An 18,619-nucleotide genomic window follows, 5' to 3' on the forward strand; every position below is an offset into this window, starting at 1 on the left:
TATGATGTACAGATGCCTTGAAACGTACTGAGACTTGCTTTATGACCTGGTACACGGTCAGTTATTAAAAGAATTATTTTCCATGTATGCTTGGAAAATTGTGAATTCCTTCATGGTTGGGAAGAAAGTTCTATATGCTTATAAATTAAGATTATCAACTGTGTTTAAATTTCTTTTTCTTTTTTTCTTTTTTGACTGTTTCACCTACCAAAAATCAAGATCGGCACTTTAAAATCTACAGCTAAGTGGCAGCATTTATAAATGTATCCCCATATTTTAAAACCAAGGGGTTAATCTGATCAGGTCTGCCTGCACTGCTTGCTTTTGGTTGCTTGCTTTTTGTTATTTTATTTTTTTTCCCTTTTTCCATGAAGCTGAAGGCCGTGGTAGCTGAAGGCCTTGCCACTGAATGCTGAAACTTAACCTTCACTGGTTACTTTATAGATAACATTCATAGGCCACCCTGGTAATGGTTACTTCAGTTGTTTTTCAGGAATTTGGGCTAGCTCCGGTCCTGTTCAAACAGGATGAGACCACTCACCCTTCCACTGGACGTGTGCAAGTGCCCCAAAGGGTAGCCTTTTGACATCAGAGGGCTAAAAACTCCACCCTCAGGTCATACTAACGCCACCATTTCCTGCACATATGTCCTATGGAATGCCACGAACCCTGACTACGCTTGCTCAGAATGAATCTGCCGTTTCATTCTTCCCCACTGCCAATCACCTTTCCCTATGCCTCACACCACCCCACTTCCCTTACCAGTAAATATCCCTAAGCCTTATCTTTGGAGAGGCGGATTTGAGAGCTGTTCTCCTGCCTCCTTGCTTGGTGGCCTTCTGAATAAATCTTTTCTCTTTTGCAAAATCTGTGTCACAGTGATTGATTTACTGAGATTTACTGAGCATGGGCAGAACAGACCTGAAGCTGGCCGATAACATGTCTCTTAGACAATAGATAGTTTAAAACTGTTACTGTCCTGTGGGTTGGGTCTTTTAGAATTATGTAGTGATCCTCCCTGCCTTAAATTCCATGTTACTCTCTACCTTTCTGTGTCCTTATGTGTTGTGTGTGCATCTCATAAACAGCAAAGAGCTGGATCTTTGAAAAATTCTGTATTGTCAAGCTTTCTGTATTAATTGTCAAGTTTACTCCATTTAATTTACTTATTGTGACTATTGATATATTTGGCCTGCTTTCTGCCATCTGTTTTTTCCCTGCGGGAATGTGCTTGTTTCTTTTTCTTTCCCTGCTCTTTCTTTTTTTTGGATTAGTTATTTTTATTTTTATTTTGGCAGTGGGGGGGCGGGTCTCACTATGTTACCTAGGCTGGTCTTGAACTCCTGGGCTCAGGCGATCTGCCCGCCTTGGCCTCCCAAAGTACTGGGATTACAGACATGAGCCACTGCCCCTAGCCTAGTTTGCTTTTTTTTCTTATTGCTTTTCTCCCTCTACGGTTTAGAAATTATAGAAACTATTTTAACCTTTTAGTGGTTATCTTTTTAATTTTTCCATGTGTATTCAATGTAAAAAAATTCAGAGTTAATACCTATAGTAGTTATTAGGCAGAATACCCTCCCTGAAAACACAAAAATACAAATCACCCCATTCCTGATACATATGCTATTATTGGACAATATTTCAGTTCTTTTTAAAATTCTATAAAATAGATACTAATATTTGTACTTCATGAAAACTGTTTGCTTGGATTCAACCATGTGTGTAGTAACCAGCCTGCAAGATAGCTCCCAGTGTCTCCTGGTATCCAGATCCTTGTACAGTCCCCTCCCACGTTGCACCAGGGTTGGTCTGTATACCAGTAAAATATGCAGAAGTTATGGTATGTCACTTTCAATATGAGGTTATAAAAAACAACACAGCCCCTCTCTCTCTCTCTCTCTCTCTCTCTCAGATTGCTTGTTCTGAGTCAAGCTAGCTGCCATGTCTTAAGGATATTCAGGCACTCCTGTGGAGAGGCCCATGTGGGGGCCTCACTCCGAAAGACTGCTAGGAAATACAGCCTGCCATGAACCACATAAGTGAGCTCGGAAACAGATCTTCTGGCTTCATGAAAGACCTTGAGCCAGAACAACCCAGTGAAGATTCTCCCTGATTCTGTACCCTCAGAAACTGTGTGAAATATCAAACATTTGCTATTTTAGGCTGCTGAGTTTGGAAGTAATTTGCTATGCAGCAACAGATAATGAATTTACAACATATGTACTCATTTGCTCACCATTGTTTTTGAATGTTAGTCATCCTTGAAGCCATTTTCTTTATTCCTGAAGAACATCTTTCAAAATTTTCTTTAATGAAGATCTGTTAGTCAGAAACTCTGTTTCTGTTTATTTGGAAATGTTTTCATTTCACCTTTGTGGCAAGAGACCCTAAGGCGATCCCCAGTCATTCCAGCTTTGAAGGCTTTGAGTAATCTCTTTCCTTTGAATACTGGCAGGAGCTGCAACATACTTCTAACCAACAGAATGTGGCAAAAGTGGCAAAAGGACAGCTCTCAGATGATGATATTGTATCATATAAGCCTCAATCTTGCAGGCTGGAGCTAGAGAATTTTCTCCTTTGCTGGCTTGAAAAAGCAAGCTGCTATGTCATGAGACAGGCTACGGAGAGGAGCACAGGATAAGGAATTGTGGGAAGCCTCTAGCAGCTGACAGCTGCCCCTGGCCAGAAGCCAGCAAGAAGATGGGAACCTCAGTTCTTCTGCCACAAGGAGATGAATACTGCCAGCAACCTGAGGGAGTCTGGAGGCAGATCTTTCCCCAGTCAATTCTCTTATCAGACCACAACCTTAGCCAGCACCTAGACTGTAGCTCGGTGTGATGCTGAAGCAGAAAATTCAGCTAAGCTGTGCCAGACCTCTGACCTAAAGAAGCCACGACATAATAAATATGTGTTGCTTTAAGCTGCTGGGTCTGTGATCATTTGTTATGTAGCAGTAGAAAACTAATACAATCCTATCCTTGAAAGGTAGTTTGGCTATGTACACAATTCTAGGCTGATAATTATTTTTGCTCTGCACTTTTAAGATGTTATTCCACTGCCATCTGGCTTCCATGATTGCTGTTGAGAAGTCTGCTGCTTATATCATCATTCCTTTATAGATGTCCTGTCTTTCTTCTCTGCCTCCTTTTATTTTATTTGCGTGTGTGTATGTGTGTTTGCTGTTGTGAGTTTCATTGCAAGTCTGAAACACAACATAGAACTGATTGTTGTGGATTTCATCAGACTTGAAAGTCCTTTACCTATAGGTTCATCCTTTTCATTGTTATGAAAAATTTTACGCCATTATCTCTTCAAATATGGCCTCTCCTCCATTCTTCCCATTTTCTCTTTCTGAGACTGTGACTAGAAGCAGGTTAGACATCCTCATTCTAGTCTCCATATCACTTAACTGCTCTTTCATATTTTCCACTTCCTTGTTTCTCTGTGCTACATTCCAGGTAATTATTTCATATTAGTTTTCCATTTTCTGACTTCCTTTTTAACTGTATTTATTTGCTGCGTAACCCATTCATTTACTTTTGTGTTTCAATGATCATATTATTAATTTCTAAAGGTTCTATCTGGTTCTTTTTGAAATTGCCTGGTCATTTGTGTTAGTCTTTGTTGTTCACTCATTTTGTGTTCTCATCTCTTATTATTTTAACATTTCTTACAGTTGTTTTATATTCTGCATCTGATAATTCCAAACTCTTAAATCCTTGGGGGTCAAAATCTACATTTTGTTTCTGTGCCTCTCAATGACAGTGACTTGTTTTTTCTTGTGTTTGGTAATATATTTGATTGTGAGCTCATGTTTGCTACATTTTAATCTGTGGGAAACTGACAGTCCTAAAATGGGGCACTTTCTTTCAGAGAGCATTTGTTTTGCTTTTTCATGGCTGGGGGCAGCCTGGGGCCAGCAGATACCAACCTGAGATCACTTTAGTCCCTCTCAATGGTTCTCGGCTTCATGCAGGTAGTCTCAGGTTTGGCTTCCCAACCTAGATGGGCTCAATGCTGATTAGCCTACAGAATGCAATAATGTCAACGAGTGTTCACTCTAAGTGCAACTATGGCTTAAGTTCTGGCTATGCTTCACATACTCCAGTGCTAGTTTTTGTTTTGTTTTGTTTTGTTTGAGATAGAGTCTCACTGTGTCGCTCAGGCTGGAGTATAGTGGCACAATCTCGGCCCATTGCAACCTCCACCTCCCGAGTTCAAGTGATCCTCCTGCCTCGGCCTCCCTAGTAGCTGGAACTACAAGCACGCGCCACCATGCCCAGCTAACTTTTGTATTTTTAGTAGAGACAGGGTTTCACCATGTTGGCCAGGCTGGGTCTCGAACTTCTGACCTCATGTGATCTTTCTGGCTCAGCCTCCTGAAGTGTTGGGATTTCAGGCATGAGCCACCATGCCTGGCCCAGTTATCTCATGGGATTTTTGTTTTGTTTTGTCTTTTTGGTAGTGTTTGGTGTGGGGAGAGTAATGGTGACTTATGATTGGATGATTTTCATTCCTTCTTTAAACCAAGCTGTGTAATAATAAACCTGGGATTAATTATTTTATAATGGAAAGTCCCCTTATGATTCAGGCAGTCATACAGTCCTAAAATATCTTCAATCAAAGTATGAAATAAAGTAAGTTTTGAGCATCTGCTATTTGTAAAACATCTCCCTCCCTCTCTCCTTCTCTCTTTCTTTCTCCACTTTACTGCTACTTCCTAGCCCAAGCCCCATCTCCAAATTACACCTGCTCCTTGCTCAGCCAGTGAGGAGTGAGACTGGAGTCAAGATGTGGAAGATGAAACAACACATTAAGGTCTTCAAATCTTGGGGGCCATGGTGTGAATATTGGATGTGAGGCAACAGAGGGAGGGACAAATGGACCAGGCTTCCCATAGTGTCCTCTTGACCAGCTCTAGCCGGAAGAGGGCCTGTGGTGTTGGCAATAGGGCTCCTCCTGCCCCCTGGGAATAGGGAAAGCACATGTCAACGGCTCTGCGCCACCAGGCACAATGGGCAGCAGTTCAGGTTGCTGCTGTGCCTTCCTTTCAAACTCCAACAATCACCTCCATTGATTCTCAGGTTCAAATCCATTATACAAGTAAACACTGAACTGCTAGAAAGGACCATACTATTATGGTATCTGCAAAGGATAAGTAGGTGAACAAGATACAGCCTCAGCTACCAAGGAGAGGTAGGATTTGGCGGCAAAGGGCTCTGATCCATCAGCAAATATGAAGAGAACTTCCCAAGAGGTAGAGACGCCATGCAACAATAGTCCAGAAAGACAGAGAGAAGGGGGAGCAGAGAGCTCAACAGGGAGCCAGGGAAGTTTCTATGAAGGAACTGACATTCCAGCTGAACCTTAAGAGCAGGGTAGGATTTTGATAGACAAGGGGAGGGAGAGAGTAGAGGAAACCCATTCCGGCAGAGAAGACAGCATGAGCAAAAGCAGTGAGAGGGGAAACAGGAAGTAGGAAAAACAAATGAGATACAGTTCAAGTTCAAGATCAGTTCAAGTTTCGCCTTAAGGCATTTCATTCCATAGTAGCCGTCCAAAGTGGCTTCCCCAAATGAGGTCCAACAGGAGATGGCCTTCATCCACCAGTAATGTCTGCATTGCCTGTGAGGGAGCTGTGACAGCAACCTACCAAGTAGCTGCCATTTCTAGTGTAAGATACCTTCCAAAACAGTGAACAACCCAGTTGGAGTAAAGCATGACGGGGTAGGTGGTGAGAACTCAGATAAGAGGGTTGGAATCAGATTGCAGAGGCTCTTGAGTGCCAAGCTAAAGAGTTAAGACCTGCCTTTGTATTCTAAAGAAAATATTTCTGATCAAGTTACAGTGTGAAAAGAAATACTGTCACAAATTTGAAAAGTGACCAATTCTCTACTCCTCCAAGCTGCTGTCCCAGCCTGGGCTACATCAACCACACCTCAGCATGGGCCCCCATGGGGGCGGGGGGGGGGGGTGGGCCCTAAACCCATTTTTAAAAATCTCATCGGTGATACTGTTGGCGCTGCCCCTGAGTGGAGTGGCCAAGTACACACACAGAACCTTTGAAGGGCCACAGAATGCCTTTGTCTCACTGCTGCACCCAGCTTGGCTTCCCTTCCGTCTCATATACCACCCCTCCGCACCTCCCACCCTCCCAGTGACCACACATTCCTTTCTCCCTCCTTCCAGGGAGGAAGCCGGGCTGCTGGAGGCTGGCTGGGGTGGGGAGGATAAGAGGCTTGGCAATGATAAATCTCAGTTCCGGGCGAGAGCGTCTAAGGAGTAGATGGAAGAGAGGAAGGAGGAGTCACTGGGGGAGGGAGATCCAAGGCTGAAGTGAGTGGAGAGGGCACAGGAACAGGGCGTGCACTGCTGCATGGGCACTGGGCCCTGGACCTTTGCCTGGGGGCCTGAGGACCTGGCTCGCCGGCAAAGGGGCCCTGAGAAATCATCACTGCTGGAGTGGGGGACTCCCTGGCTGCATCACTCTCCTGCTGCCCAACTCTTCCCCTCTAGACCATTTGGATCACTCTCCCCATCTGGAGAATGGAACCAATCACATGTTGCTGCCTCCTCTAGAGTGTATTATGAGAACAAATTCCATTTCCGCTCATTTTTCCTCTCCTTTCCATGCTCTCGTTTATCTCCACATTGGCAAGCAGCTGAGGTTTCGGGTGGCAGCAGCACTTCCATGTTAATTTTCCTCTCTGATCCTCCTGCTTGGCTGCTGGCTGCATGTGCGGGAGAAAGCAATCAGAAGAGTTTCTCCGGCAATTATCTTCCCATACTGAGTCACATAATTTCATTTAATTGCTGGGTAAAAACTGCTCAGAAAGAGAAGCCACTAGTTGATGATATAGCAACATGCTCTATTATTTTTGATTCCACACAGCAGTGAGGTAGATCAGAATACCCAGTTCCATTGTGAAAATAACTCAGAAACAACCTCCCTTGAAAATGCAGAGGCTCCAAATTACAGTGAAACTTCATTATCTCACCCTCATCCCTCCCTCCCCCTGCTCCTGAAGCTTCACTCGCCTCCCCTGGCATCCCACCTGCTTGCCTTCCTGCAGGCTCAGCCCACGGATGACAAGCCCTGAGGGGTCATCGGGCCTGGGTCTTAGCAGGATGCCCCAAAGAAAGATGAGGTCTCACTTCAGACAGATCATCCCAGAATGGGGCCTTTGATGGGGTCGCAGAATGCCTAGGCCCCACAGTTTAGTCTAACTGGTTATCCTAGACTATTATTATATGCGAAGGGCTATGATTTAGCCTATGACGTATCTAGATCTTTGCAAACAAGAAGTCTATTAAAAAAAGATTCGACTGTGTATATATTGAGTATAACCAAGATGTGAGGTCTACCAGCTGGAGTTAGCATCACACAATTCATCACAGTCGGTTACAGTGATTGGGCTCCTGCTTTTTATTTGTGAACATTGGGGCCCAAAGAGAGATGAGGTATCTGATTCATCCAGTTATTCAGGGGCGGGGCAGGGCTCAGAACATACACCTCCCACTCCTGACTGCTGTTTTGATGTGCTGGGATTGGGAGGTGGGCAGGACAGGGCTGGCAGAGCAGCGGCCAGGAGGAACACAGGAAAGGAAGGCTGAGCAATGCCAAAGGGAAGTGGGGCAGCCCGGCTGGAGCCAGGGAAGAAGGCGAGGCCCTGCAGGAATGGGGTGGCCAGGGACATGAGAGGGCAGGAGGGAAGCCACTGACAGCCTCCTTGGATTGAAAAACAACTGTGGACTGGAGATGGGAGGGGACGGTGCTGGCTTCAGGGAAGGCAAGGGATGGAATCATGTCTAGAACGGGTCTTCTGGAGGCATGGGACCCAACTGCTCACTCTCTCACACAGGACAGCAAACAGGTGATGAGAACAGGTCTTTCCCATTATCCCCAGGTGATGTGGTGAGTTTGGCGCAGGTGGCTAGTGCTGCAGCATGGATCTGCATTGCGTAAGGTCAGATTAAGAATGAAAACAGAGAGGTCCCAGACTGAAAATTATCACAGACAAACTGGTCAGATGTACTGGGAAAGAGGTGGAATTTTTTTTTTTTTTTTTGAGACGGAGTCTCGCTCTGTAGCCCAGGCTGGAGTGCAGTGGCACGATCTTGGCTTACTGCAACCTCCACCTCCCAGGTTCAAGCTATTCTCCTGTCTCAGCCTCCCGAGTAGCTGGGATTACAGGCACGTGACACCACGCCCAGCTAATTTTTGTATTTTTAGTGGAGGCGGGGTTTCACCATGTTGGCCAAGATGGTCTCGATCTCTTGACCTCATGATCCGCCCACCTCAGCCTCCCAAAGTGCTGGAATTACAGGCATGAGCCACCACAACCAGCCCAGGAATCTTTATATTCCTAAGACCTTAGCAAGTCTTACTGTCTAGGAGGAAAACGGGGAGAGTGGTCTGATCTATTTGTGCTAAGCAAGACCTCATGGAGATAAAGGACTGGCTCTGAAGGCTTTTTAAGGCCTCCTTAGCCCTCTGTTTCCATGAAAGGGCCGTGCCTGCACTCTATCAGCCTTACCGTCAGTTCTCTATTCTCCATGCTCATGAATGGGACTTGGGGGAGTGGTCAGTACAAACCAGCAGAGAATGCCCAAACCCTGGGCTTGGCTTTGGAATGTGTTTTATTTTTATGGGAATTGAAGCCTCATAATGCTTTCAGACAAATGATAAAGAATCCCAGAGAGGCCTCAGTACTAGAGAGGCTGGATATTCTTCTCCTTGATCTTCCCTGGCACCCCACCCCAGCCCCACTCCAGCGTCTCCCTACTTCCCATCCAGGCTGGGGCATCCAGGTACCCTTGGCATCCAACCAAAATACCTCCCTACTCACACACAGCTGTGCTTTTCCTCTCCTAACTGCCCATCCTTTTTCTGCTTCCCATCTCAGATGCTCTGGCTGAAGTTCTCTTGCAGGATTAAAAGGAAAATGAAGGACAAAAGGACAGTCATCATCCACTCGGGGGATGTATGTCCAGCAGAGCTCCAGGGGGCTTTCCCAGGGTCCCTCCTGGCTGAGCCTGGCACCCCTCACTCCCTCTCCATGTCAGGGCTGCTTTCTCCCCTCACCTTGGGTCCCATGTGACCACCAGCTTGGAAACAGGGGTAAGGACCACACTCAGCCTCACACCCCCAACTCTGTGCCCTAAACACTCTCCTGTCAAAGTTCCCAAGCCACAGGGACCCAGAGCCAAGGCCCAGGTTCATCCTCTGTTTTTGTAAAACGGAGGGTCGATTCTGCTTCAGTTCCTTCCTTTCTCCCTTCCTTCCTTCCTTCCTTCCTTCCTCCCTCCCTCCCTCCCTCCCTCTCTCTCTCTCTTTCTTTCTTTCTTTCTTTTTGACGGTCTCGCTCTGTCCCAGGCTAGAGTGCAGTGGTGTGATCTCAGCTCACTGCAACCTCCTCCTCCCAGGCTCACGCGATTCTCCTGCCTCCTGAGTAGCTGGGACTACAGGTGCGAGCCACCACACCCAGCTAATTTTTGTATTTTTAGTAGAGACGGAGTTTCGCCATATTGGCCAGGGTAGTCTCCAACTCCTGACCTCCGGTGATCCGCCCACCTCAGCCTCCCAAAGTGCTGGGATTGCAGATGTGAGCCACCACACCCGGCCAATTCTGCATCAATTTCAACCCCTTCTGGGAGGCTGCTCAAAAGTCCGTTTGCTCATGGGGCTACGAGATACAGCTCCTGCCTCCTAGCACTGTGCAAGACTCCCGCCCCAAGCCAGTGTGTCCCAACCCCAAGTCCAGCCACACCCAGTTTGGCAGGACACTGTGGAGCCACTGGGTGGTGAATGTGAATCCCCTGAGGAGGGAGGTCCAGGGTTGGAGCTCCTTGTGCCTTTACAAAGCCCACCTCTGACTCACACTGCACACTCCCAAGGCAGCGGCCTTGAACCAGAAGGCTGGACACAGAGGTCCGCCTGCATCATAGGAGCCCTTCTACGGATGCCACAGAAGAAACTAAGAGGAACTAAAAATTCTGAGATGAAAACCCACACTTGAGGCCCAGTCTGGGGGTCTGTACTGGATACAAGAGGTAATAATTACAATCACGACAAACTATACAGGCCAGGCACTATTCTTAGTGATTTAAATATTTATTCTCACTTCATCCTTAAACATAACCCGATGGTATATGCACACTGGTAATGTGCACCTGTGGCCCTTTCATGAAATCCAAGACCTAAGGAGGCCTTAAACAGCCTACGGAGCCAGTCCCTTGTCTCCAAAAGCTCTTGCTTAGCACAAATCAATCAGACTGCCCTCCCCCTGTTTTCCTCCCAGTGAGACTTGCTAAGGTCTTAGGAATAGAAAGAGTCCACCTCTCTCCCAGTACATCTGACCAGTCTGTCTGTGATCATTTTCAGTCCGGGGCTTCCCTGTTTTCATCCTTAGTCTGGTCATACACTACACTCAGATCTACGCTATGGCAATAGCCACCTGCACCAAGCTCACCCTCACCGCACAGCTGGGGTCATGGGAAAGGCCTGTTCTCATCACCCGCTTGCTCTGCTGTGTGAGAGAGTGAGGAGTTGGGCTTCACGTCTGCCGAAGGTCTTTTGTTATCGTCAAACGCATTTTACAGGGAAAGAAACTGAGGCAGGGAAAGAGAGGTGCCCTGGAGAGTAAGTGCAGGATTCTGGACTTCAGCCCTGCTCTGTCTGCCTGGCTGTTGGTGGAGGGCAGGGAGCTTTCCTGCTATGAATGGGTTTCCTTCGATCCCAGAGCCAGCCCCAAACTCCAGCCCTCGGGTCCCACCTCACAGCAAGGGATCACATCCAGTTGGGGGCAAAGAGCCATGAGGGACCACCTGCACTGTGGTTCTTTGAAGGGCCCAGCTTCCCTAGGTAGCTGCCACCCTGTTTTCTCATTCCCATCCCAGTCATTGCAGGCTGAGGCCGCAAGACACAACTACCCGAGAGAGTCCAACCAGTTCTGCAGAGAGTCACAACGCAGGGGCTCCCACCTCTGGATGAACATTTACCAACCAAGCTCCCAGCATCTCTAGCTTCACACATATTCATGTGCTAGAGAGACAGCAGAATGTACAATCCTGCCAGCTCACCCCTGAGAAAGCACTGATACTCCCTTGTTGGACAGAGAGCTGTTTATTCGGGTGGGGGATTTTTTAAAACAGGTTGCAGAACCCTGCAGCTGATTAGGCCGAGGGTGAGCGCATTGGGTGTAGGCAGCACAGAATCAGTGCAGTATCTGTCAGTCCATTCCCTTGTCCACTTTCCAAGGCTATGATCAGGGTCAAGTGAGATAATACATGTGAAGGTTCTTTGTAAACTGTAAAACACTCTGATAACAATATGTAACATTCATAAGGTGCTCATGCCATGCCAAGTGTTGTTCTAAATGGTTTACGTATATAACTCATTCTACCCTAGTCCTAAGAAGTAGCTATTATTATGATCATTCCCTTTACACAGATGGGCAGACTGAGGCCAGAAAGGTTAAGTAACCTGCCCAAAATTCCAGAGCTAGAAAGTAGTAGAGCCTAGATTAAATCCCAAGCAACCTGGCTCCAGGGTCCTTGCTCTGAGCACTCAGCTCTCCCTCCTCTCTGCCACTCGTGGCTCTGTGGTCTCGGGAACATTACTTGGCTTTTCAGAGTCTTGGCTTCTGTAACTGCAAGACGGGGGTAAAAGCATGCATCTCGGGAGCAGTGAGCGTCTGATGAGGTGGTCTTTGTGCCCACATCAGTCCCCTCTTCTGTGAATGGCATCCCCTTTTGGAAGAGAGCCTGCTCCGCCCCTACTCCAACCCTGCTGGTCTACAGGAGCCTGCCAATCTCAGCTTCTCCCCTGTAGCTAAAAGACACAGCAGAAAAGACCTCAGCATCCTGCTGGATGGGAGGAGGAGGAGTCTGTCGGGGGAGAAGTCGGCCAGCAGCTGACAGGTACAGAGCTGGCAGGGGAGAGAGGCAGGGAGGAGGGGCCCGGAAAGCTTCCTAGCTGTGCCCCAGGCTCCAGTGTTCCCAAACCAGAGGTCCCACCCTTCCTGAGTCTGGCTCTGTAAACTGTATATACCCCTGTTTCACCTAAACTAGAAGGAGTTCTGTTGCTGTCATTTGCAATGAAAAGAGATGGCCTGTGGACGGAGCTGGGTACAGTGCCTGGGGAATAGTAACTGCTGGAGAAGCATCACCTGTTAGTATCATTACTGTATCACTCCCCAACTCTGTCCTTGGCTTCCTCCTTCATTTCTACCTTTTCCAGGAAAATGGAAAGAGAAACAGAGATGGGGGCTAGGGAGAGGGCCGCAGTAACTTCCTCCCCCTTCCCTTCCTTCCTCCTAACATTGTCCTCCAACCACTGGAAGGCTCCAGGGTCCTCATGTGGTCACAGGGTGTGGAGGGGCCTCAGCCCACACCTGACACCAGCTCCCGGCCACTGCCTTTTCCTGCCTCAAGACAAACAGCCTATGTCATCCAGAGCTGTAGACAGGTGGCCCAGGGAGGACACATCTGGCTGGGACAGCTGAAGCAAGGGACACATCTTCCCAGGTCCAAACTGAGGGTGCCCCCATGAGAGACACAGAAGCAAGACGGACAGAGGACATGAGGCAGCAGGAGAGGTGAGAAAGTCCGGCGGAGGAGAAACTGAAAAGGCGATGCCCGGAAGAAGTGGGAGAGACAGGCAAAGGAAAGAGAAAGAGCCTTCAAGATGGGAGAGGCTGGCCCAGGGGCCAAGTCCCCACAGAAACTGAGCTGGAAAATGGGAAGGAGGGACACAGGTGGTGAAGCCAGGAGAGGTGGAGGCTGCTGAGAGAAGAGAATTGGTTTTGGAGGAAGCATCAAGCAAGGCCTCATGTCGTCCTCCTCCCTCTGAGGCCTTGGCTGCCCTGGGTGCCTCCACCATGCCCTGTGTGCCCCACTCACACAGATCTGCCAAAAAGCAGAGACAGGAAAATGCACCAGGGCAGGGTCTGAGAAGGCAAAGTCAACAGACAGCTGCTGTTCCTGGGAGAAAACATCTCACGCCCTTCCCTGGCTACAGGGCTGCTGCCCAGAAGACACACTGTCTCTGCTGGACAGAGACCAGGAGCCTGCGGCTATCCCAGACCAAGGCCCAGCCCACAAGGTCTTCAGCCACCTCCTCTGGTTACCATGCCCAATCTTCTTCCTTCACCAAGGTCATTCAAGGAGAAGCCACTGCCTCCCACAAAGGGCCCCTTCAGGGTATCTCTCTAGAAGGGCTGGGCACTGACACACACAGGCAGGGCCAAATGGACTCCTGCAAAACCAAAGTGCTATTCCTAAGATGGCCCTGTTACTCCGCTTGGGTTGAGGAGGTCACGGCAAGATGTATCAAGATAGGGACTCTTGTTCCTCAGCCCTGGGCCCTTCAGTGTATCTGTGACTGTCAAACAGAAAGGGGAGCTACTGTGTCTTACATGTTGCATATTCCTGTTCCCTGCCCACATTGGTCAAAGGGGATGATGATGATGAGGAGGATGATGATGATGGCGATGGTGTGATAATGTTAATATCACCAATCATTTATAAAACACCTTATTCACCAGACAACATTACAAGCATTAGCTCAAAGAAACATCACAACTCCATGGGATGTTGGTTATTACTGCCATTTTACAGATTAGAAAAAGAGAGGCTCAGGCTTATGCTATTGCCCAAGGCCCAACAGCTAACAAAAGCATACCTGGAACTGTCACTAATTCTGCTGGTGCTACACACCTTCCACTCTTCCTTGCTGCCTCCCTGGCACATGTGGAAATGGGCAGGGACTAAGGGAAATAAAATCAGAGGCCCCAATTTATTCCTGGAATGCAAAGATGGTTCAATATATGAAAATCAATCAATATAATATACCACATTAGCAAAACAGAGGGAAGAAAAAAACCACAAAATCATCTCAATTGATGCAGAAAAAGCATTTGACATCAGCATCCTCCCATGAGGAAAACATTCAACAAATTAGGAATAGAAGGAAACTACCTCAACATAATACAAGTCATAAGTTTAAAAAAACAAAAAAACAAAAAAACAAACAAACAAACAAAACCACAGCAAACATCACACTCAATGGTGAAAGCCTTAAAGCTTTTCCTCTAACATCAGGAAGAAGGCAAGGATGCCCACTTTCACCATTTCTATTTAACACAGTATTGAAAGTCCTAGCCAAAGCAACTATGCAAAATAAACAAATAAGTAAAAGGCATCCAAATTGGAAAGGAAGAAGTAAAATGATCTCTGTTCACAGATGGTATCATCTTATACATAGAAAACCCTAAAGATCACATATAAAAACTGTAAGAACTGATAAACTCTGCAATGTAGCAGGACACAAGGTCAACACACACAAAACAATTGCATTTCGATACATTAACAGTAAAAAATCTGAAGAGGAAACTAAAAAACAATTCCATATCATAATATCAAAAGGAATAACATATTTAGAAATTAACCAAGAACGTGAGAAACTCATGCAATAGAAACATTTCTCAAATAAATTAAAGAAGATGTAAATAAACAGAAAAAATAGTCCATGTTTGTAGATTTAAAGACCTAACATTTTAAAGAAATTAATACTACCCAAAATGATCTATAGATTTAATGCAATCCCTATCAAAATCCCAACGACTTTTTTTTGTAGAAATAGAAAAATCTATGCTAAAATTCATATGGAATCTCAAGGGACCCTGGATAGCCAAAAAAATCCTGAAAAAGAACAAAGCTGAAGGACTCAAGCTTCCTGATTTCAAATTTTACTACAAGGCTACAGTATCAAAACAGTGTGTGACATAAGAACAGACATGTATACACCAATAGAGTAGGATAAAGTCCAGAAATAACCCTCACATATGTGGTCAAAAGATTTTTGACTTGGGTGCCAAGGCCATTCAATGGGGAAAAGACAGTCTTTTCAGCAAGTAAGTGCCAGGAAAACCAAATGCAAAAGAATAAAGGTAGACCCTTACTCAACACCATACACAAAATTTAACCTAACTGGATCCATGACCTACACGTAAAACCTAAAACTTAAAACTCTTCAAAAAAAAACACAACAAAAGCTTTATGATATTGGATCTGTCAATGGTTTCTTGAATATGACAACAAAGGCACAGCCAACAAAACAAAAAAAATATACAAATTGGACTTTTTTTTTTTTTTTTTTTTTTGAGATGGAGTCTCACCTTGTTGCCCATACTGGAGTACAATGGCTCAATCTCAGCTCACCGCAACCTTCACCTCCGGGGTTCAAGCAATTCTCCTGCCTCAGCTTCCCAAGTAGCTGGGATTACAGGCTTCCGCCACCACACCCAGCTAATTTTTGTATTTTTAGTAGAGACAGGGTTTTCTCTATGTGGGTCAGGCTGGTCTTGAACTCCTGACCTCGTGATCCACCAGCCTCGGCCTCCCAAAGTGCTGGGATTACAGGCAAGAGCCACCACGCCTGGCCAAAAAATTGGACTTTATAAAAACATAAAAATGTTGTGCATCAGAAGACACAATCAACAGAGTAAAAATACCACAGAGTGGAAGGAAATATTTTCAAATCATACATCTGACAAGGAATTAATAGAGACTTCCTAAAACGCAACAACAAAGAAAGCAAACAATCCAATTCAAAAATGAGCAAATAACTTGAACTAACACTTTTCCAGAGAAGATACACAAATGGCCAATAAGCACATGAAACGATGCTTAACCTCAATAATAATTAGGAAAATGCAAATCAAAACTACAATGAGATACCACCTCACATCCGTTAGGATAGCTACTATAAAAAAAAGAAAGAAAATAACAAGTGTTGGTAAGGATGTGGAGAAATTGGAACCGTTGTGCACTGTTGCTAGGAATGTAAGATGGCACAGCTACCGTGGAAAACAGTAGAGTGGTTCCTTAAAACATTAAAAATAGAATTCCCATATGATCCAGCAATTCCACCTCTGGATGTATACCCAAAAGAATTGGAAATAGAGCCTTGAAGAGATATTTGTAAACCCATGTTCACAACAGCATTATTCACAATAGCTAAAACACAGAAGCAACCCAGGTGTTCATCGGTGGATTCATGGATAAGCAAAACACGGTATATACACATAGAGGAATATTCTTCAACCTTAAAAAGGAAGGAAATTCTGACACATGGATGAATCTTGTGCCCAGCAGCTGTGAAATGGACAGAGGCTGAGGAGGAACGTAAGAGTGCCCGTGGTGAGGTTGAGCATCCTGGCCAGGCACGGTGGGTCACGCCTGTAATCCCAGCACTTTGGGAGGCCGAAGCAGGTGGATCGCCTGAAGTCAGGAGTTCGAGACCAGTCTGGCCAACATGGTGAAACTCCATCTCTACTAAAATACTAAAAATTAGCTGGGCGTGGTGGTGTGTGCCTGTAGTTCCAGCTACCCGGGAGGCTGAGGCAGGAGAACCGCTTGAACCCGGGTGGTGGAGGTTGCAGTGAGATCATGCCATTGCACTCCAGCCTGGGCGACAGAACAAGACTCCATCTCAAAAAAAAACAAAAAACAAAAAAAAGAGTGCCTGTGTGAGGCTGAGCATCTTTCCACATCCTTATTGGTTCCAGCTACAACATGGATGAACCTTTAGGACGAGATGCTAAGTGAAATAAGCCAGTCACAGGACAAGTACCATATGATACCACTTTTTTGAGGCACTAGAGTAATCAAAATCAGAGACAAAAAGGAGAATGGTGGTTGCCAGGGGCTCCGGGAAGGGGGAAGTGGGGAGTGAGTGTTTAATGGGTATGGAGTTTCAGTTTCACAAGAGGAGGGGAGTTCTGGAGATGGATGGTGGTGATGGTTTCACAACAATATAGATATACTTGCCTCGCCGCTGAAATGTACACTTAAAAATGACAGTACATTTTATGTTACGTGTATTTTATCATACTAAAAAAAAACTAGGGGCAAAAATGGGTATAGGTGATGGGAAAAAAAAAGTTGAGCCTAACTCCTGATCAGGCTGGGCTTACTTGATGAGGGTGTTCTTACCCAGGCCAGGGGAGAATAACCCAAAATACAGCTTTTCAAACTTTGGCATGCATTATCCCCTTTTTCCCCCTTTCACATTTTCTTGCCCAACTCTGTTCTGCTGACTATGACTGAGGTTGGGGTAAGGCTGGGACCCTGGGGCCTGTTAAGAGGAGAGGTCTTGGCAAGTCTGCTACCCATTGTTGGATCCCAGCTGTTCCCAGTGATGCCCCATCACTCCCAGCTGAGCTTTGGCATCAGCACACTCCTGTGTCCCTCTCAGCCTCTGTCCATCTCACAGCTGCTGGGTTCCCTGCTGCACTTTGCCTAGCACAATACCAGTGCATTTATGCTGAGCACTGGATGGAGTCCCAGACCAGTTGTAGGCTATCCTGTCCACTGGAGCTCAGCTCACGGTGGATGCCAACAGAACTACTAGCCAGCAGCCTTTCACCAGTGGGCTGCAAAGCTGCAGATCACGTTCTTTTCTGGTATAGCTCAGAATTAGATGAGGGTGTAGAATTGAAATAAAGGCCACCCCTACTCAAAAATGTATCTGCCTCCACAACAATTCTTCCTTAGGAGAGACGTTTAAATGTCACGACATCACTACAAGAGAAATACTCCCAATCCTAACAGTCATTTATATCTTGGCCTGAGTTATTTAATCAGATTGCTTTCCACAGCAGAGAAATCTGCCTGCATTTAGGTGGAGAAACTGGGGGAGAAAGAGAGTACTTTTGGAACAAGGTGTAATTTTGGAAACAATGGCACCCTTATCCTTCCAGCAACCAAGTTAACAAATATTTATTGATGGCCTAATGTTTTCCGGGCACTTCACTCAACACTGAGAACACTACAGTGAGCAACACAGACACCGTCCCTGCCTCCCTGCCTGACAGAGCTTATAGACTCACCAAGTTTCCAGGGGTTCCTCTCTCCTTCCCCATCTCCACACTGCATCTGTGGCAAAGTCCTAGCCATGCTTGCACTTGCAATATCTCTCTAATCGGAACTTCCTTTCCGTCACTCCTCCGAGTAACTTACCTAATAGTGTAGTAGCTGGACCCATCTTTAACCTCCTCCTTCCCCTCTGTCCTGGACACTGATTACTGCAGGACTAACCTTTCTAAAGTGTATTCTGAATACCTCCCTCCCAAACTCGAAGGCATTCAGTGGTGCCTCTATGTCCTATTTAGTTCTTTAGAATCCAAACTTCTTTTTGGCATATGAAAACCTCTAAGTGTACCTCTCTTCTATCCCTCCAGTATCTTCTCATTATTTTCAGCTAAGATGGTCTACTTTCCATCTTCTGCCACATGTGTCTCTAACTGCGTGCCTTTGTGTGTATTCTGTTCCTTCTACTTAAATACCCTTCCCTTCCTTGTTTATTCCAGTTCTCAACCCTGGTTGTACCTTAGGATCCACATGAAGAGCTTCAAAAAAAAAAAAAAAAAAGAAAGAAAAAAAGAAAAGAAAAAAGATGCCTGGAAATCAACTCAACCACACTCAGCTCTAAAGCTGGGCCGTGTAGCCAAGGCATCGGTAATTTTGAGACTCTCCCCCACTCATTCTGATGTGCAGCCAAGGTTAATAAATGCTATCTTTGTCCAGCTGCCACTCCACGTAGACCCCTTTCTCC

The 18,619-nt window shown here is 46.0% G+C and overlaps 1 protein-coding gene across 11 annotated transcripts in view; it reads right to left on the reverse strand.

The window, feature by feature from the left end:
* FXYD6 (FXYD domain containing ion transport regulator 6) overlaps positions 1–18,619 on the reverse strand; it is a 39,974-nt gene that overhangs the window by 11,849 nt on the left and 9,506 nt on the right. For 2 of the 11 annotated variants that reach the window (XM_025355536.1, XM_025355535.1), the window contains exon 2: positions 8,850–8,925. The exons of the other annotated variants lie outside the window; for them this stretch is intronic. The gene's annotated coding sequence lies outside the window, so the exon portion shown is untranslated. The remainder of the gene's footprint in view (positions 1–8,849; positions 8,926–18,619) is intronic. 11 annotated transcript variants of the gene reach the window in all.

Source organism: Theropithecus gelada, chromosome 14 (assembly GCF_003255815.1).
Source record: "Theropithecus gelada isolate Dixy chromosome 14, Tgel_1.0, whole genome shotgun sequence".
In the NCBI taxonomy this organism is placed as follows: Eukaryota; Metazoa; Chordata; class Mammalia; order Primates; family Cercopithecidae; genus Theropithecus; species Theropithecus gelada.